At 45.4% G+C, this 16,137-nt stretch overlaps 1 protein-coding gene across 13 annotated transcripts in view; it reads left to right on the forward strand.

Annotated features, from left to right (window-relative positions):
- The window catches only part of rbfox1 (RNA binding fox-1 homolog 1), a 197,197-nt gene that overhangs the window by 135,664 nt on the left and 45,396 nt on the right, over positions 1-16,137 (forward strand). The window contains exon 1 of one of the 13 annotated variants that reach the window (XM_028985494.1): positions 168-384. The exons of the other annotated variants lie outside the window; for them this stretch is intronic. The gene's annotated coding sequence lies outside the window, so the exon portion shown is untranslated. Of the gene's footprint in view, positions 1-167; positions 385-16,137 lie in introns of those variants that run through there. 13 annotated transcript variants of the gene reach the window in all.

Genomic DNA, 16,137 nt, shown 5'->3' on the forward strand with positions numbered 1-16,137 from the left:
CGAGTCTCTGGGATTATTAATTTCCCATTTCTCTCTCTCTCTCTCTCTCTCTCTCTCTCTCTTGTTGGTCTGTCCCCCCTCCCTCCTTGTCTCTTTCTCTCCCTCCCCCCTCGTGCCTTCTGTATTTCTCCGTGCCACCCCCTCGTGCTTCACCTTTTTGTTTCTCGCGCTGCTTTTTAAAATGATCCCTTCCCCTCTGTGAGTGAGTGAGCGAGTGCAGGAGCGTGGTGGGGTGTGTGTGTGCGTGCGTGTGTGTGTGTCTGCGTGTGCTTGTGTGCACATGTGTGTGTGTCCGCGCGCGTGTGCTACATGGATCTCCTCTCTAGTCACTGCTAACACCGCCCGGTGGCTGTACTTCCACACAAGAGCTTGCATCACACCGGGGTGAGTTGGTGTGTGTGTGTGTGTGTGTGTGTGTGTGTGTGTGTGTGTATATATATATATATATATATATATATATATTAAATCAATATTCTGCCAGGGGACCTGGGAAGGTGGGGATGCTGACAATGTTGGGGCGGGTGGGGTGGGCGGGTTTGGGGGGTGGGGGGGTGGGGGTAGTTTCTTTCCTCCTGTTATTTATTTATTTATTTATTTGGTGAGGGTGGACGATAATGAAATGTTCAGTTCATAGTACGCCTGGAACTAAGACTGACCTATAAAGCGAAAGGGGAAATTTTATTTTGCTTTTCAGACTTGAGGGAGAGTGCTGGAGTGTGTGTGTGTGTGTGTGTGTGTGTGTGTTTGGGACTGTGTTTGGGAATGCCCCAGTCAGTGAACAGAGCAGGGATTTTTTCTTTCTCTCTTTAGTTGCTAAACACCATGCATCCTTTTGATGGCAGCTAATGGAGAGTGCGCCGCGCGATCCCCTGATTGTTGAGGGAGAATGGAAATTGCGTGGAAATGGGAGTTAATGACGGGTAATTGAACAAGCTGGGATTTATGTTTTGTTGTGTTGCCGTTGTTGCTGAGTTTTTTTTTTTTTCCCCTCGCCCTCCCCCTGGAAGTGGTTGCTCTTTATGTTTGAATATTGATGACTCTCCTGCTGTAAAATGATAATGACGATAATAGCATTTGCATTGGAAATGGGGTGTAATAGTAGAAATGACGCTCCACCACTTTATTTCATTTATCCGAGGCGTGTTATGAAGAACGCTGCTCGGCGGATGATCCCCAGCGTTGTCAGACGCGCGGAGTTGTGTTTCCAAACAGCTCTGCTGAGAGTTCACACTCCACAGGGCTGCTGAAACGCTCACGTTTAGGACCATTTCCAACTTCCTCCCGTCTCCTCTTCTCAAATCACTATCCCCCCCATTGATCACTGAGAAAACATGTCACTGGAGGGTGCAATCAAAGTTCATTAATAAACCTAGGGGTTTAAACCTTATTTTCTGCCAGATCCTTGTTTAATGACAGGAGAAGGAAGTGTGTTTATGGACTTTTCTTCAATAATGTGAATGTTTCGTTATCATTTTAGTGCATAATGCGTGTAGCACAGAATGTAAAAAATCACTAATAATTATGAAATAAAACTTGCCACCTCTGACTTTCCTGACCTTTTCCCATCAATCAAAATGAAACAAACTAAATTCATGTGGTCAAAATTCAATTTAGTTAGAATTCAGACTTGAACATAAAGCGTGGCCTGAATGGGTTATGCAATGATGTCTGCGTGACATATAAACATTTTCATCGTCTGCACAAACAAGACGCTTCGAAGAATTTAATTACCTTGTGGAGAAAGACTCTTTCTTTGCATAGAGCTGTACAAATCAGTGAATCACGCTGATTGAAGCTTTGCAAATGACACAAGCTTTAAATGTTGTTCAGAGGCAAGATCTGGAGAAACTCTCCCTCTCTCTTTCTCTCACACACACACAGACACACACACACCAACATAATGCCTCCCCGGGTCTCCCAGACAGCGGGAGGACGCTGGCTGCCTGGCCCGGCTGTTCTGTTTCCCTGGCCGCCAGGGGACGGTGGCATCTGGCGAACCAGGTTAGACCAAACTGAGGGTGTGTGGAAGCGTGGGGACAAATGGCCACGGCCTGCGTCCGGAGTGGGCATCCTCAAACTTCTCTGTGTGGCAGGAAGTCCACAGTTGGCTTCAGCATGCATTTGGTGCAGAGCGCTGAAGTCAGTCTCTTTTTTAAATTCGTCCCCGGTGGGCGTTGGAGAATATATAATTAATGTCAGTTTTAACTACTACCACGGCACAAGAAGACGCGCGCTTAGGGTTCCTTTTTTTTATAAAAAACTAATTCTGCATAATGATTGTATTTACATGCAGGATAAAGCAAAACTGAACCGTAACCAGGCTCTCTGGGAACAGGGTATGTAAACCACAGTGCAAATAACACACTAATGCCAACGCGTCTCTGCCGCTTCTTAAGTACAGCTTCGAGTTGCCGGAATTGCATGTTCCGTCACTTAGGAAATTCGGGTCTTATGAGTGTCACGGCTGAGGTATTTTGCATATGTGTGTGTGTGTGTGTGTGTGTGTGTGTGTGAAGAGAGAGAGAGATCCCTTTCCTTGTGTTTCCATTCAGGCGGGCAGGGCTGCCGCTGCACACTCTGTTATTTTCTGTGGGAGTTAAGTGCTTGGCGCTGGATGCCACTGCGCCCTTGTTTATTGCGCCGTTATGTAATTGGTTATAGCTCTCCCTCGCGTTTCTTGTCGGCGTGGTGCAGGGCCGTCCCGCACGCACGGCTGCAGACGTCTCAGACCCCCAAGTTGGTGTGAGTGGGGGTCTCAGCACCTCGTCCTGCAGAGAAAGGCCGGGGGAAATGAAAACACAACAGGAGTGTGGCGTGTCAGTCGCCTTGTTCGGTATTTGTGTGGATATGATAATGTGTCAGATGTGGATGGAGTTGTGTATGCCGGCTTTGGTCTCAACTCCCTCGGGGGGCAAGATAGGGATGGAGGGAGGGAGTAAGGGAGGGGTGGCACAGCCGAGCTGCAAAACCCAGTGAACTGAGAACAAACACTGCAGACACACACAAATACACATAAATGTAGTCCCATCTTTCCCTCATGTTCATTCTCTCCTTTCAGAAGAAATGAATCTGCGATATGTGTTACTGTGCTCTTAAGACGAGTTAAGAATAGAGACGCAGTGAGTGGACTGTAACGATGGTGTTAAGACCTCGAACCTCGACGTTAGCGTTGGTTGTGGTGGGTGGGTTCACACGCTGCTTTGTAAACATTCTCACATCAACAGTATGGTTGGAACAACAATAGATAAGCCCCAGGTTGAGCAAAACAACTGTTTCACCAGATTAAAAAGTACGAGTGGTGCCAGCTTGGCACGGGAAGCCTTGTATTGCATGGATTATTTATCATGGGTGTGGGAGAAAAAAAAATGCAAATCATGCAATTACAAGCTGTAAAGCCCAGTATTAAAATAAGAGAGTGGAATTAATGCCGCCAACAGATGTGATGAAATTCTTATTCAAAATTTGCATGCACCCCCCCCCCCCCTCTTCAAAATAAAAAAAACATGCTTTTTGTGGATCCAGATGGCAACACGGTGTAACATGAGTGTGATAACACTAAAACACTCCCCGTAACCCTACACATCACCTCCTTCAGCACTACACTGTTTCGCATTTCAACCAGCGGCTGAATGTGAATCAGGTAAAGCTTGACACAGAAACCGAAAATGAGTATGAGTACATGTTTTACATGGATGTTACGTTTGCTCTTTTGAAATAAAAAATATATAGTATCACATAATTTCTTGGTCCCGAAAGATCAGTGGCTTAGCGTGACAGAGGTAGTAACTTTTGAGCTTTATTAGACTGGCATTCTCTCTCATGTCACCTCTCTATATGCTAATCTGGTGCAAATACCTTAACAAATCTTCCTCATGTAGCCAAATGAGCAAATACAAGAAATCAAATGATAATGAAACAGTAACAGCATATGCACTCGTATGGAAATTAGAACAGTAATATCTAGGAGCTGTAGAGTAATTTCTGCTGGCTCGGTAAAGTGTTTTGGATTCAGCTCATACCCTGGCGGCATTAATTTCGTATTCTCATATATATATATGAACACACACATACATACATACATACATACATACACACACACACACATACATACATACATACATACATATATATATATATATATATATATATATATATAGAGAGAGAGAGAGAGAGAGAGAGAGAGAGAGAGAGAAAGAGAGAGAGAACAGTGTGCTTTGTCCTTGTTAGGTTTACCCTCTCTGTGCAATACTTGAGTTTATTCTAAAGATATAAGACTTGTACTAATCCTGGGGTTTGTACATACTGTAGGGGGAGAAAATGAAGATCCTGTATGTGTGTGTGTATAAGATTAGGCTTATCTGTAATTGCACTGTATATATGGATATCCGAGATGACATTGGAAGAACGGTCCTCTTGTTTAAAACGAGCCCCTGAAATTCTTGACTCGAGGACAGCTAGTCCACTGTTTCTTCTCGCTTCTCTTGGCAGGGTTAGCGCATAGATGGTTATATAACGTTATCAATTTGCTAATCCAGGGGCTCTGCAGTGCATTGGCGGCCCATTTTGGCCCCCTGGACGTTCAGAGTGTTTCCCACTCTGCTGGATTCACGTACCCAAGCCTGGAGTTCCGTGGACCTGTCAAAAGTGGGATTTCCTGCACCAGAGCTAAGCACCTTTCAGGCACTGTGATGGCATAGACGTCCTCATTACAGTTACCACTCACTCTTCCTTTCAAAGAGCATCACATTACCCATGCAATGAAATGCGCTGGCATCCACAGTTAAGGCTGAAGGCACGGGTGGGGGAGCTAAAAAATTCTGCACAAGCAATTTTGCTACATGAGAAATGTTGGCTGAAGGGCTCAGGAATGAGGGAAAATTGCACCAAGCTGGGATTTTCCGAAACGGAACTGTGACCATTACATACGTGGCCCACCCACTGTCCGGTTCAAAAGCAAGACCGCGGCATGCGCGTCTTTCGTGCCTCTGTACGTGTTAGAGTTAGCGTTAGCATCAGACACGCTCACACACACAAACCCAAACACTGCAGCAAAGCACATCAGCTCCCAGCCCTTTCATCAGCGGTGCGTGGAGCCGTAGCCGCACTCTGGGACATCCTCCATCTTAGAGACACTGCCGGCTTCATCCCACTCTGCCCACCGCTCATGGATGAGGAAGTCTGCCCGTTATTTACTCGCCTGTTTGCCGTTTCCTGAGTGGATTGCTCCACTCTGATGTTTGTAGGCCCTTATGTCATTGCCTTTTTCTCGCCGACCATTACCTAAATGAACTGCTGCCATTTTCCAGGAGGGGAGTCGGGGGTTGGGGGGTGGCTAATCCGGAGTTAACACCGGCCTATTGATTTTTGGGTTATTTAAAGTGATGATATCTCCTTTTTTTTCCTCTGGTAAGGAACAACGAAAGATTAGAAAGGGGTGGAAAGTAAAAAAAAAAAAATCCAGAACATTCTCTACTCTGTAAAAGCTTCTATTATTCATAAATGAAATGTATCTGTCTATATGCATACAAATGCATGTGTGTGTTTGTGTGTGTATTTTATAAAGTTCTTTTTTGAGGTGCTGGAGCGAAGAAGGGAGAAGACGGCGGTGAATATTCATGACTTGCTCTGGGCAATGTGTTCTTTTTCCCCCAACACTGCAGAAACGTGTTTGACCGCGGCCCAGTGAGCTTAAAGCATGGAGGTACAGAGGTGCCAGTGCCTAAATCAATTTAGCTCACCAGCTTGCCGGGTACAGATGTAGTCATGCCCAGCCAGTTAAAAGGGCAACCAAGCACACCGCACAAGGGCTCGCCTTCGTCCCGATAAAATACGATCTGGAGAATAGCTGAGTGTGTGTGTGTGTGTGTGTGTGTGTATGAAATGGAGAGAGTTTGATCAAAATATGTTCATTTTCTTGTTTTATTTTTCATGGTAAATCCATTTATCAACCATTAACATCTGTTGAACTATTTAACTGACCTAAACAAATGATTTTCTGTCCCTTTTCTTTAGTTCACCTGGCCTGTGACCTATTTTTTTTTTACAGAAGTGCCCCACTAGAAGTGTTTCGAGGTCCAGCAGGTCTGCGTTTATTTTATTTTATTTTTCTCCCTCCAAGAGGTCCACAGCCGAGAAATAACGTAGGTTTGCTGAGCATATTATTGTGCATTTGACAGTTCTTGACAGTTCAATTTTAGCCCCGTGTTGGGCCTGACATTATTCTATCAGGGCCCTCCGTAATCTGGAGCCGTAATGCGCGGGATGCGGCAAATGCTTATTTCCAAGACCTCTGCGGCGCAGGGAACCGGCCAACCCCATCACTCATCTCCCAATTACCTAATCTAATGCATCTCCGCGGGCCACTGCCGTGGGTTCATTTACAGTAAGTGCTGGGAGCTCCTCGGCCGATTGTTGTGCGCATCGCTTGCAACGCGTGTGCCGTCTGGGAGGGATGAGGGAGGAAATACAGAGAAGCGAGAGTGGAGGTAGGAATAAAAAAAGGGGAAGGGGGGATGCTGGGGAGTGGGGGAGCTGGAACGGGTGGGGAGTGGAGAAGGGGTTGCTTCACAGCGAGAGACAGAACAAGTGGGATTCTATTACAGGGCGCGGTGTAATTTGTCTGTGGGCTGATAGGCAGCGGCGGGGCTGCCCGGGCGTTTGGCGGCGGTGTTGGCCGGATCTGCTACCGACTGCTGTGATGGGGGGGGGTGTCAGTAATGGAGCAGAGATGAGGACACGCTGCCACGAGAGCTCGCTGTCCCGCCGAGGATCTCGGCTCGAGCACTCCAACAATATGCTAATAAACCGCATTTTCTGGATGAAAACAAACAGGGAGGGTGGGGGTCTCTAGTGGGCAAAGTGGACGTCCGGCCCACTCGGATTTACTGTCGTGGTAGCCAGGGTGCACATGCTAAGCCGGCTTTTAAATCATCTTTAAAACCGAAATGCTTTCCAGTAATGCCGGCAAGCTAATATATTAGCGTTGCCTTGGAAACGCTGGAGAAGAAATTGTTTGATGTATCCTCGGAGGGCTTAAACAAGGCTCGGTTGGTGCGTCGGAGGTAGTCGCTCGCCCGCCCCGCTTCTGCATTCGGCAGCAGCTAATTGTCATAGATGCCTGGTAATTAATCGATGTGTTTTTGTCAGGCCGATGAGCGGGCATTGCCGATCTGTCAATAAGTCAAGTCCGACTCGTTGCACATATCAGCAATGTGCGACAATTAGAGACGCAATTAAAATATACCCAATCGGGGGGTGAGTGTGTGTGTGTGTTTGTGCATACCGCCGTGGTCCCAGTGATCTTGTAGTGTGTGTGTGTGTGTGTGCTGCTGTTCTTCCAGCAGATTTCACACTGTGTGTATTTGTGTGGGTGTGTGTATATATTAAGTTAGCTAGAGTGGGCCCTGCAAGCCTATGTGTGTGTGGGTGTGTGTGTGCGTGTGTGCAGATGCTCCCCGGGTTAAGCAGCAGGGTCTGGGGACAGAGTTTTCTAATGCTAATGCACTCTGTCAGCGTGGTGTGAGCGGCGGCTGGCCGGATGTGCCCGCCGCGTGCCTCTGATGTTTAGCGACAAAGTTGCCCGTGACAGCGTATGATTCTTCAGCTTCCTCTCTGTTAACCCCTCTGTGCACTGGGCCAATAATCACTATTTCCTCCTGTTTTTAACCACTTCATTTTTGCTCATCATCTAACAGTTCTTTGTGCACATGGTGAAAACACAAAAAAGAGCTTTTTATTTATCCTCATGAAGATGTCATTTGAGGGCAGTAAATGCAGGCAAAATGCAAGGAAAATTTGAAAACGACTTTTTGTTTTCATTAATAAATTAGAAAATGACTTTTTTGTTTCACAAAGCAATACAAGAAATTGCAATTGTATTCTAAAAACTAATTTCATTTTCTGGTTCAACACACTGTTGACAAACAAAGTTAGAAATTTGAAGTCTTTATGTTGGATGTTTAGGTCACTAATTGCAGTTTTATGAAGGGATGGCAATAGACCTACCCAAGTGTCCCCCAACTTCTCCAAGATAGTTTCTCACCAATAATATCACCATTCTTGTACAAAGGCAGACGTGCCTTGGCTGACTTTTCAGCAAACTTGAATTAAAAAGACCTCTGATGAAAGTTCAGCTGGCCAGTGGGTTCTCTTGGGTGGAAGGAGAACTGCGTAGGCTGTGAGTCCACTTCTGAGGCACCATTCAGGATCTCTGCCGAAGAAACGCAAAAATGCCTCCACACGTGAGTGAAATGCATCGCGTGGCCTGGTTTTGATGAGCTGTCCCAAGCGCAGGATTGGAGTAGAGAGCTGTCAGTCATGTGGGTCTCGGACGCACGCAGCAAAAAATATAAACACTGCTAAATACACGTACGAACACATCATCTAGGCAATACTTACATGAAACCGTCCAGCAGCAGGGCTATTTTTCGTAATAGCACGTAAGGCTCTGACCAATACGGACAGAGGTCCCGGCTTCATCGTGGCGTTTCATTGGGCATGCAATATGTCATTTTAAACCTTAGAGTGTGTAGAAATGGCTAAGAGGGCTGTCACTTAGATTGACAAATGCGTTTGTGAGCAAATCGGATTTTTTGGGGGCCAGCCAAAATTAAGCCAGCAAGAGCACGTGTTGAAACGTGTCTTACGTCAGAATGAAGTCGTTGCTGATTTTTTGATGCCGAAACTCAATTGCGATTGTAAACATGTTTAAATGAGCGCTATTACTGACAAGTTGAAAGAGGTGTAAAAAAAATGCCCTGATTCTGCAGTCGAGATTCATCCGTGGATTTCTCTGCGCGTATCTGTTTGAAAATTTTCATGCAGGCAGCGATAACAGTTCTATCACGTTTGCCATTAGTGTTTTGTGAAATACACTTGTAGTTCTGATTAGAACAACTGACTACCGTTTAGGCACCGGTGCCTAACACCCGGGGGGCGGTGCACAAGGGGGTTAAAGACGGGTTAAAGGTCACTTGGCAGCCACCCCACTGTCTCTCACCTCTCCTGATTCTTTTGCCGTGACATGTGCCAACATGACGCCTGGTATGAAGTAGATCACACCTTGTGACCTTCCTTCAGCAAGCACTGCCTCAACAAAATACTGGAGGTCAAAAAAGTCATTTACTAATTTATTAATGAATAAGTCAAGTATAGTCAAGTATCTACAGATGAGTAAGTATCTCCTTACTCATCTGATTTAGCAGGATCATTGATTATGGACATTATTAGCATGAGGAATCAGCATGATGTACTGATTAGCCATTAGACTTGTTCTTCATTGCTGTTGTGCTATGGCTGTTATTAGTGTTAAGTGTTATTAGCACGTGTTAGTAGAAATAACTCTTCTCTTTTAACCCCTTTGTGCACTGGGCCATAATCACTATTTCTATTTAAATGCAATTATCTTCATTTTTGTTCATCGTCTAGCAGTTCTTTGTGCACATGGTGAAAAACACAAAAAAGAACGTTTGATTTATCCTCATAAAGATGTCATTTGAGGGCAGTTAATGCAAGCAAAATGCAAGGTACAGAAATTAAAATCACCCGTACCTTTCATTAATTGTTTCCATTCATTTTCATTAATAAATTAGAAAACAACTTTTTGTTTCACAAAGCAATACAAGAAATTGCAATTGTATTCTAAAAAACAATTTCATTTTCTGGTTCAACACACTGTTGACAAAAGATGTTAGAAAGTCTTTATGTTGGATATTTAGGTCACTAATTGCAGTTTTATGAAGGTATGGCAATAGACCTACCCAAGTGTCCCCCAACGTCTCCAAGTCTTTTGTTAAAAACAATGCTAGTTTCTCACCAATAACATCACCATTCTTGTACAAAGCAGACATGCCAGACATGCAAGGTCCATGTCATGTGTGGACAGTACTTTGGGTTAAGCAAAAATGACGTATTCCTCCTCCGCTTGGATTATGAAGGTATGTGAATCTGAGGATGCGTTTGACCTAGCATTAGCAACCAAGCCCCGCGCTAGTGCCAGGTTGAAAATAGCGCCCATATTATTCACAGCTAAAGTGATATTGCTAAGTGTGTAATTAGCTGTGCAGTTAGCACATGGTGAGTAGTATTATGTATCCCAGAATGCTTTGTTGTAATGCAGTGGACAGGGGAAGCTCTGCAAAGGACAAGGGGCATGAGGGGGAGGAATTACAGATAATGGCCTCAAAACGAAAAGGACAGAAAGAGTGGTAGAAAACAATTCCCTCTTTTGTACCATCAAAAATCGCCTGCCCGGGGACCCCTGAGGACGGCTTTTTGGCGGCTAGAGATCTGCCTGACAGTTTATGGAACACATCAGCAGGAACATCAGATGTGTGACACCCAGGTTGATAGGTGGGAGCCCCCCACTAACCCCAGCGTAAAAACCCCCGGGGCTTTCTTGAGTCACACGTTTAATTTACAGTGCTCTCGCGAGCTGTTACTTCCCCACAGCTCACGCCAGACAACATACCCCTACACACCTCATCTGCTATTCAGCAATCCCTGCACGTTAGCACGGAGGTCTCTGGTCTCTCTCTCTCTCTCTTTTCAGCTTGTCGTGTGAACTGATAGCACGTGCTTCCGTAATGGTCTTGCTTTCAACTTTGAATGGGAAACCAGGGAGGGCTGTTTGTTTGTCACGGATGCAACCTTTTGTCTTTCCAGCTCACCCCGTTAAAAATGGCGATGAAAAATAATTAGACTTTGTAGGGTTGCACAGGCATTTTGCACCATTCAGATCTTGAACAGATGGGCCATATTTGGAGATGCCGCACGCCATGGAAAAATGAACAGCGTAACTTTTATGGCCAGTGACAGTAATGCTGTTCATTGCTCGCTTTTGCAGCATTTTATGTTACAAGTTGAAAATTAATTGCTTGAGTTACTACACGGAGCAAACATTTATAATGGCAATTTTAAAGCATCTGGCAATGATAGGATGCATCTTGTTAGACGAGGACGCCGATGCCTTCAAAGGGAATGTAATCATGACAGATGCCTGTCCTCCAAAGCCATCCAGGCGGAAACGTGAGCACGTGCACACACACACAGGCACACACAAAGAGGCCTGAATTGGAACCCACACCCGCGCAAGGAAATATGAATAAGCCATTAATACGTTGTTGAATTAATTGAATAAACAGCACTTGAATAAATATTTTCGAATGGGCTGCAACCATGAAATTAGGTGAGAAAATGAAATTAAAAATCGTACAGTAATTAATCTGTGTTCCCGCTAAATACACATTATGTCGGAGAAATCACAAGGGGGGTGGGGTGGGAGCGGCGTGTTTCAATCAGCACCGATTGAGAAGAGAAAAGCGGATGGATTTTCGAGAACCCTTGATCTCTTTCTTTCATTCGATGACAGAAATATTCCCCCTCGCTTTGGTGGGGTGGCGGGGTGTAGAGAGGGGGGTTCCCGACGTGGCCCGGCACACGATTGCAACAACTCGTAATCGCGCTGATTAAAATAATTGATTGGAAATGGATCCTATTGGCCGCAGTCTCCTGGAGGGCCACAAGCGCAGGCCTGGTGGAAACATCTGTGTGTCCTGGCCGACTGGCCGCTGTCGATGTCTGTCCATCTGTATCTGATTAGTTCTGCTCCTCGTGTACCTGTGCGGTCGCTCCAGAAGCCATTACGCCTGCTCATACTCCTCTCCCAGATACGCTTCATAACATCTGTCATGACACAGCCATCAGAGACTTGGCAACATCTGCCAGACAGTTCTGCCTTTTTCTTCAGACGACTTGTACTCCTTCCCTCATTTTTACCCATGTCACATCTCTTCCTGCACTCAAATAAACCCTCAGTCCCATTTTTTGCCCATTTTGCTGACTGAATGTTTGAAACATTCCGAAATTTTGAATATTGTAAAAAGCTAATTTTATTATTTGTTGTTGTTATTTGTTAAAAATGTGGTGTTGTGTTATAGTCAGGTTCAATACAAAAAAGTGGTCCCAGAGGGCGCCAAAACAATATATTGTAACCGTTGTTTTAATTTAAAAAAGTGAAGTGATTGTCACATGTGATACACAGCAGCACAGCACACTGTGCACACAGTGAAATTTGTCCTCTGCATTTAACCCATCACCCTGAGTTAGCAGTGGGCAGCCATGACCGGCGCCTGGGGAGCAGTGTGTGGGGACGGTGCTTAGCTCAGTGGCACCTCAGTGGCACCTCAGTGGTACCTTGGCAGGTCGGGATTCGAACCGACAACCTTCTGATTACGGGGCTGCTTCCTTAACCGCTAGGACATGAACAAGGAGGCTGGTCTCATATTCGGGCCCCTTCATTGAATGTATAAAGGAAGACTGTACATTTCTGTAGTGTGAATCCTTGAACTGTGAGTATTTAATATTCTGATAGTATGAGATTCTGAAAATGTATCATCAACATAAAAGATATTTTATATGACATTATAATTTGTTTAGATGTACACGTACAATTAAAAATAAGCTGTCTTTTTAAAGGCAAAATGTTGAAATGTACGCATATTTGAGTGCCAGCTTGAAAGCAGAAGGCGTTACCACTCAGAACCCAGCGAGGTGTATCCAAGAAAAAAAAAAAAAAAAGAAAAGTCATATATTAGCGCCGCACGATTCACCAGATAGAGTGCAGACAGCGCTCGGCGAGTAAATGACATGATTCCAAGGTTAAACATAAGACGTGATTAATGCTCTTCCCGCGCGTCGGCTTCAGCCCGGAGAGGAGACGGGGGAAAATGAGCTTCCTCTCGGCCTCGCCGCGCGCCTTTGTCAGAGCGTGACAGGGCCGGCGCGGCTCCGCCTCGCCACTTTGTTTCAGCTGTGTAAATAATCACCGTAATTAAAATCACCTGTACCTGACAAGCGCCCGAGATGCGCCGGCCCCATGTGCCATGTGGCTCCGTGTCTGTGTTTGTGTGCGTGTGTTGGCCACGATTTTGTGCGCGGGGCAAATGACGTAGACGTGGAATGGCTGTGATCCACAACTCATTATTATTGCCACGTATACGCATCCAAACACACACACACACACACACACACACACACACATGCGCATGTAGAAGTGCCTTACTAATTTATAAACGCTCTCACATCCTTCCAGGAAAGGCCACGTAGGTTAGACTCAGTGGTCTTGATTGCCTGAGCTAATCAGAAGAGAGTCTTTTAATAGCCTTGAGAGAAGGAGTGCGGGAGAGGAAGAGGAAGTGAGGGAGGAGACACATTGTTTTCTGCAGTAGGAGTGGAGCAATGAGTCAGGACTGACTTTTGACTGCAGGTAGTGTGCATCCGTCAGTCTTCACACCACCCACAGGCACCAGACCCCTCCCTGCAATGTAAATACGCCACCGCGGCCGCATTAATGAGAAAAGTCATCTTCATTGAAGTAATGAAAAATAATCCAACGTCGAGGTTTGCAATGACCTATAATGCAATTATCACAGAAATGGATAAGGAACTTTCCTTCGCTCGCCCTGCATCAGCCTCGGTGCTCTGATCAGCAAGTCGTGTCTGACGCTGGGTGAGGGATGCGGTTACGTAAAGCGTCAAGTCTCACAGATCGCTCTCCCTTCCCTCTGCCGCCGCTCGGTCATGACACTCCTCTGGATTAACAACCCCCCACCCACCCAGCCCAAGCAGCCGACTCACGCTTTAACAAGATCCCTTTAAAAGGGAGAGGGGTGGGGAACTTGCCGGAAAGAGAGATGAGTTGTAAGGTGGTTTTATGGAAGAAGAAGAAGGAGTGATTCACGTCCCTCTCGGAGAGTCCTTGCCTGGAGGATATTGCAGCGTTGTGTTTGTTCCACTTGAACCTGCCCAACCGAGTCCCACCAGATAACGTCTATTAAGCGAGTCTGACAGATTCCAGGCCGTCTCCATATGGTGCGGACCCAGACGCTGTCTGTCTGAGGCTGCCAGAGACATCGCTCGACACGCAGGTGACAGTGACTACATGTAATTACAGTGTGTGTGTGTGTGTGTGTGTGTGTGTGTATGAAAAGGGAAAAGAGATTTTAAGAGGTAAAGGGCGGTTGCCCATACCACAGGGTGCCCTTGGGGAAGTGACCCCAGTCAACTGATTAGTAAATTAGCCTACAACATGGGCCACTAATGACCGTGTTGTTGTGCAGAAATGTGCCTGAGCAGGGCAGGGTGCAGGGGGACGGGGGGCGGAGGTGGGCGGACTCAGCTGGAGCAGGAGAGGGGCACGAGAAGGATGCAAGCCGCTTGGCATGCTGGCTAAGCGAGCGAGGTGGACACAAGCCAGCGACCTCCTCCGAGCTCAGGGTGTGAGAACACGAGATACGTAGTGCGGAATAGAAAGCAGATTTTTCGGGCGGAAACGTATACGGCGAGAACGCCAGGCCAGCGCCACCACGCCAGGGCCCAGACTGGCTCTTAATATTCATGCTGTAACAGCTGATTGTTGACTATTATGTCTTTGTTTGTGTCAGCCACATTCAGAGCTGGTAGAAAATACACCATGTGCACAGCTTATCACCGCTCCTGTCCTCGTCTGTTCATTAAAATCCAAGACGTTGCCTATTTGCATATTATTGCAGATATAATTACACCTCACTAATTACTAGATCTTACACTTTTCCCCCCTACTGCTTCATTAATAAACCCATAAATTATGAGTATGGCACAGACATGTAGGGGACAATTGACATTTGATGTTTTTAAACAAAAAGGATCCATGATTAAAAAAATTATAATTGAGCAGACCTATATACAACCATGTTTACAACCATGTTATAAAGTTAGATACTTTATAACATGGTTGTAAACAGTTTTGTAATATGTTGTGGACCCTTGCAGTCTGTCTGCTTGTTTACTGGTGTTTACAGTATTTGTTGTGTTCTAAGCTCAAATTGACAATTCTGTGCCTCCGATGCTGAAATCTGCAGTTTTGAGGCAAGTGCCTTGTCTGCAGCGGTCATGCACTGTGGCCCGGTGCTCATTAGAGATGTTTTGATGCAGCGCACCACTTATCTGCGGTCTGGAATATTCCGAGGTCCCATTGACTGGCTGAGCAGACAAAGGGAGAGAGAGGAGCTCTAGAGGGAAGCTGATAAGTGAACTGGGCCTCCCCTCCCCTGGCGGCTGGCGTGATGGACGGGAGAGAGAGCGTCGTGTTGGCCAGTTGGCTGCTCCAGCTTTTATCCCCCCCCCTCCGTTTTAGTGGGCTGTGTCTGAAATAACGATAAATTGGGCCCAAGACTCAAGGAACTCCGAGCTAAATCTCCAACATATGGGACTTTTTTTTCCGTGCACTTATTGTGCACTCGTGAGAAAGGAGCCAAGAATAATAGTCATAATGGTAATTTACTGGTTGAATTAAACTACAACCTGAACTCATTTTCTTGTGTAAATAAATAGTGGCTGTTTTTAAATCCAGAGCCTGAAGGCTGCGTCCTTTTCATTTTCCCCCCATGCAGATCTACCTATAAAAGGGTGCCGTATCATTAAAAGTCTCTGTCGGTCCCTCTGTCGGTTTTGCTGTCTGTTTAACTGTGGCTCAAATTGTTTTTAGTTTAGTTTTTGCTGTGTGTTTATGAACCTAGCTATGGAGTTTTCGTGCTTTTTAAAATAGCATGTCCAATGTCCCAGGCAAACTGTACATGTCAAATTCCAGAATCGTCCACCCCGCCCAACAGTTCATTGAGTTCCTTAAGATTTTATTCACTCAACTAACATGGCTACCAAGGTGGGGCTTTTTGGCTACCAAAAATGTGAATAATGACACGTCATGTGATCATGACTGAGGATAGTTCTTTAATATACAAATATTTAGGAGATTTCATGTGCTTGAAACACAGTTTTCAGAAAGTAACCTTACTTGCAAGATTTTCTCATCCTTTTCATGACCATTTTCTGTCTATTCATTTTTGCAATTAGCATGGAAACCTTAAACTAGCTTTTTTTTTATCTTTTCTGACATCTTTCAGCCCTACCATCTGCCTCAATCTTTACTAATAGCAACTAAAGAAAGAATATGCACTGGAAGTATGAGAGGATCATCATAAACTGTTCATAACAAGATCACATGTTAAAGTATCCAGATTAAGCATGAATGTTAACACATTAATTCTGTAGGTAAACTATTATTAGTAATACTGAATGTGTGACCTGGTCGTGTTAAAATCG

Source organism: Denticeps clupeoides, chromosome 7, assembly GCF_900700375.1.
Source record: "Denticeps clupeoides chromosome 7, fDenClu1.1, whole genome shotgun sequence".
Classification (NCBI taxonomy): Eukaryota; Metazoa; Chordata; class Actinopteri; order Clupeiformes; family Denticipitidae; genus Denticeps; species Denticeps clupeoides.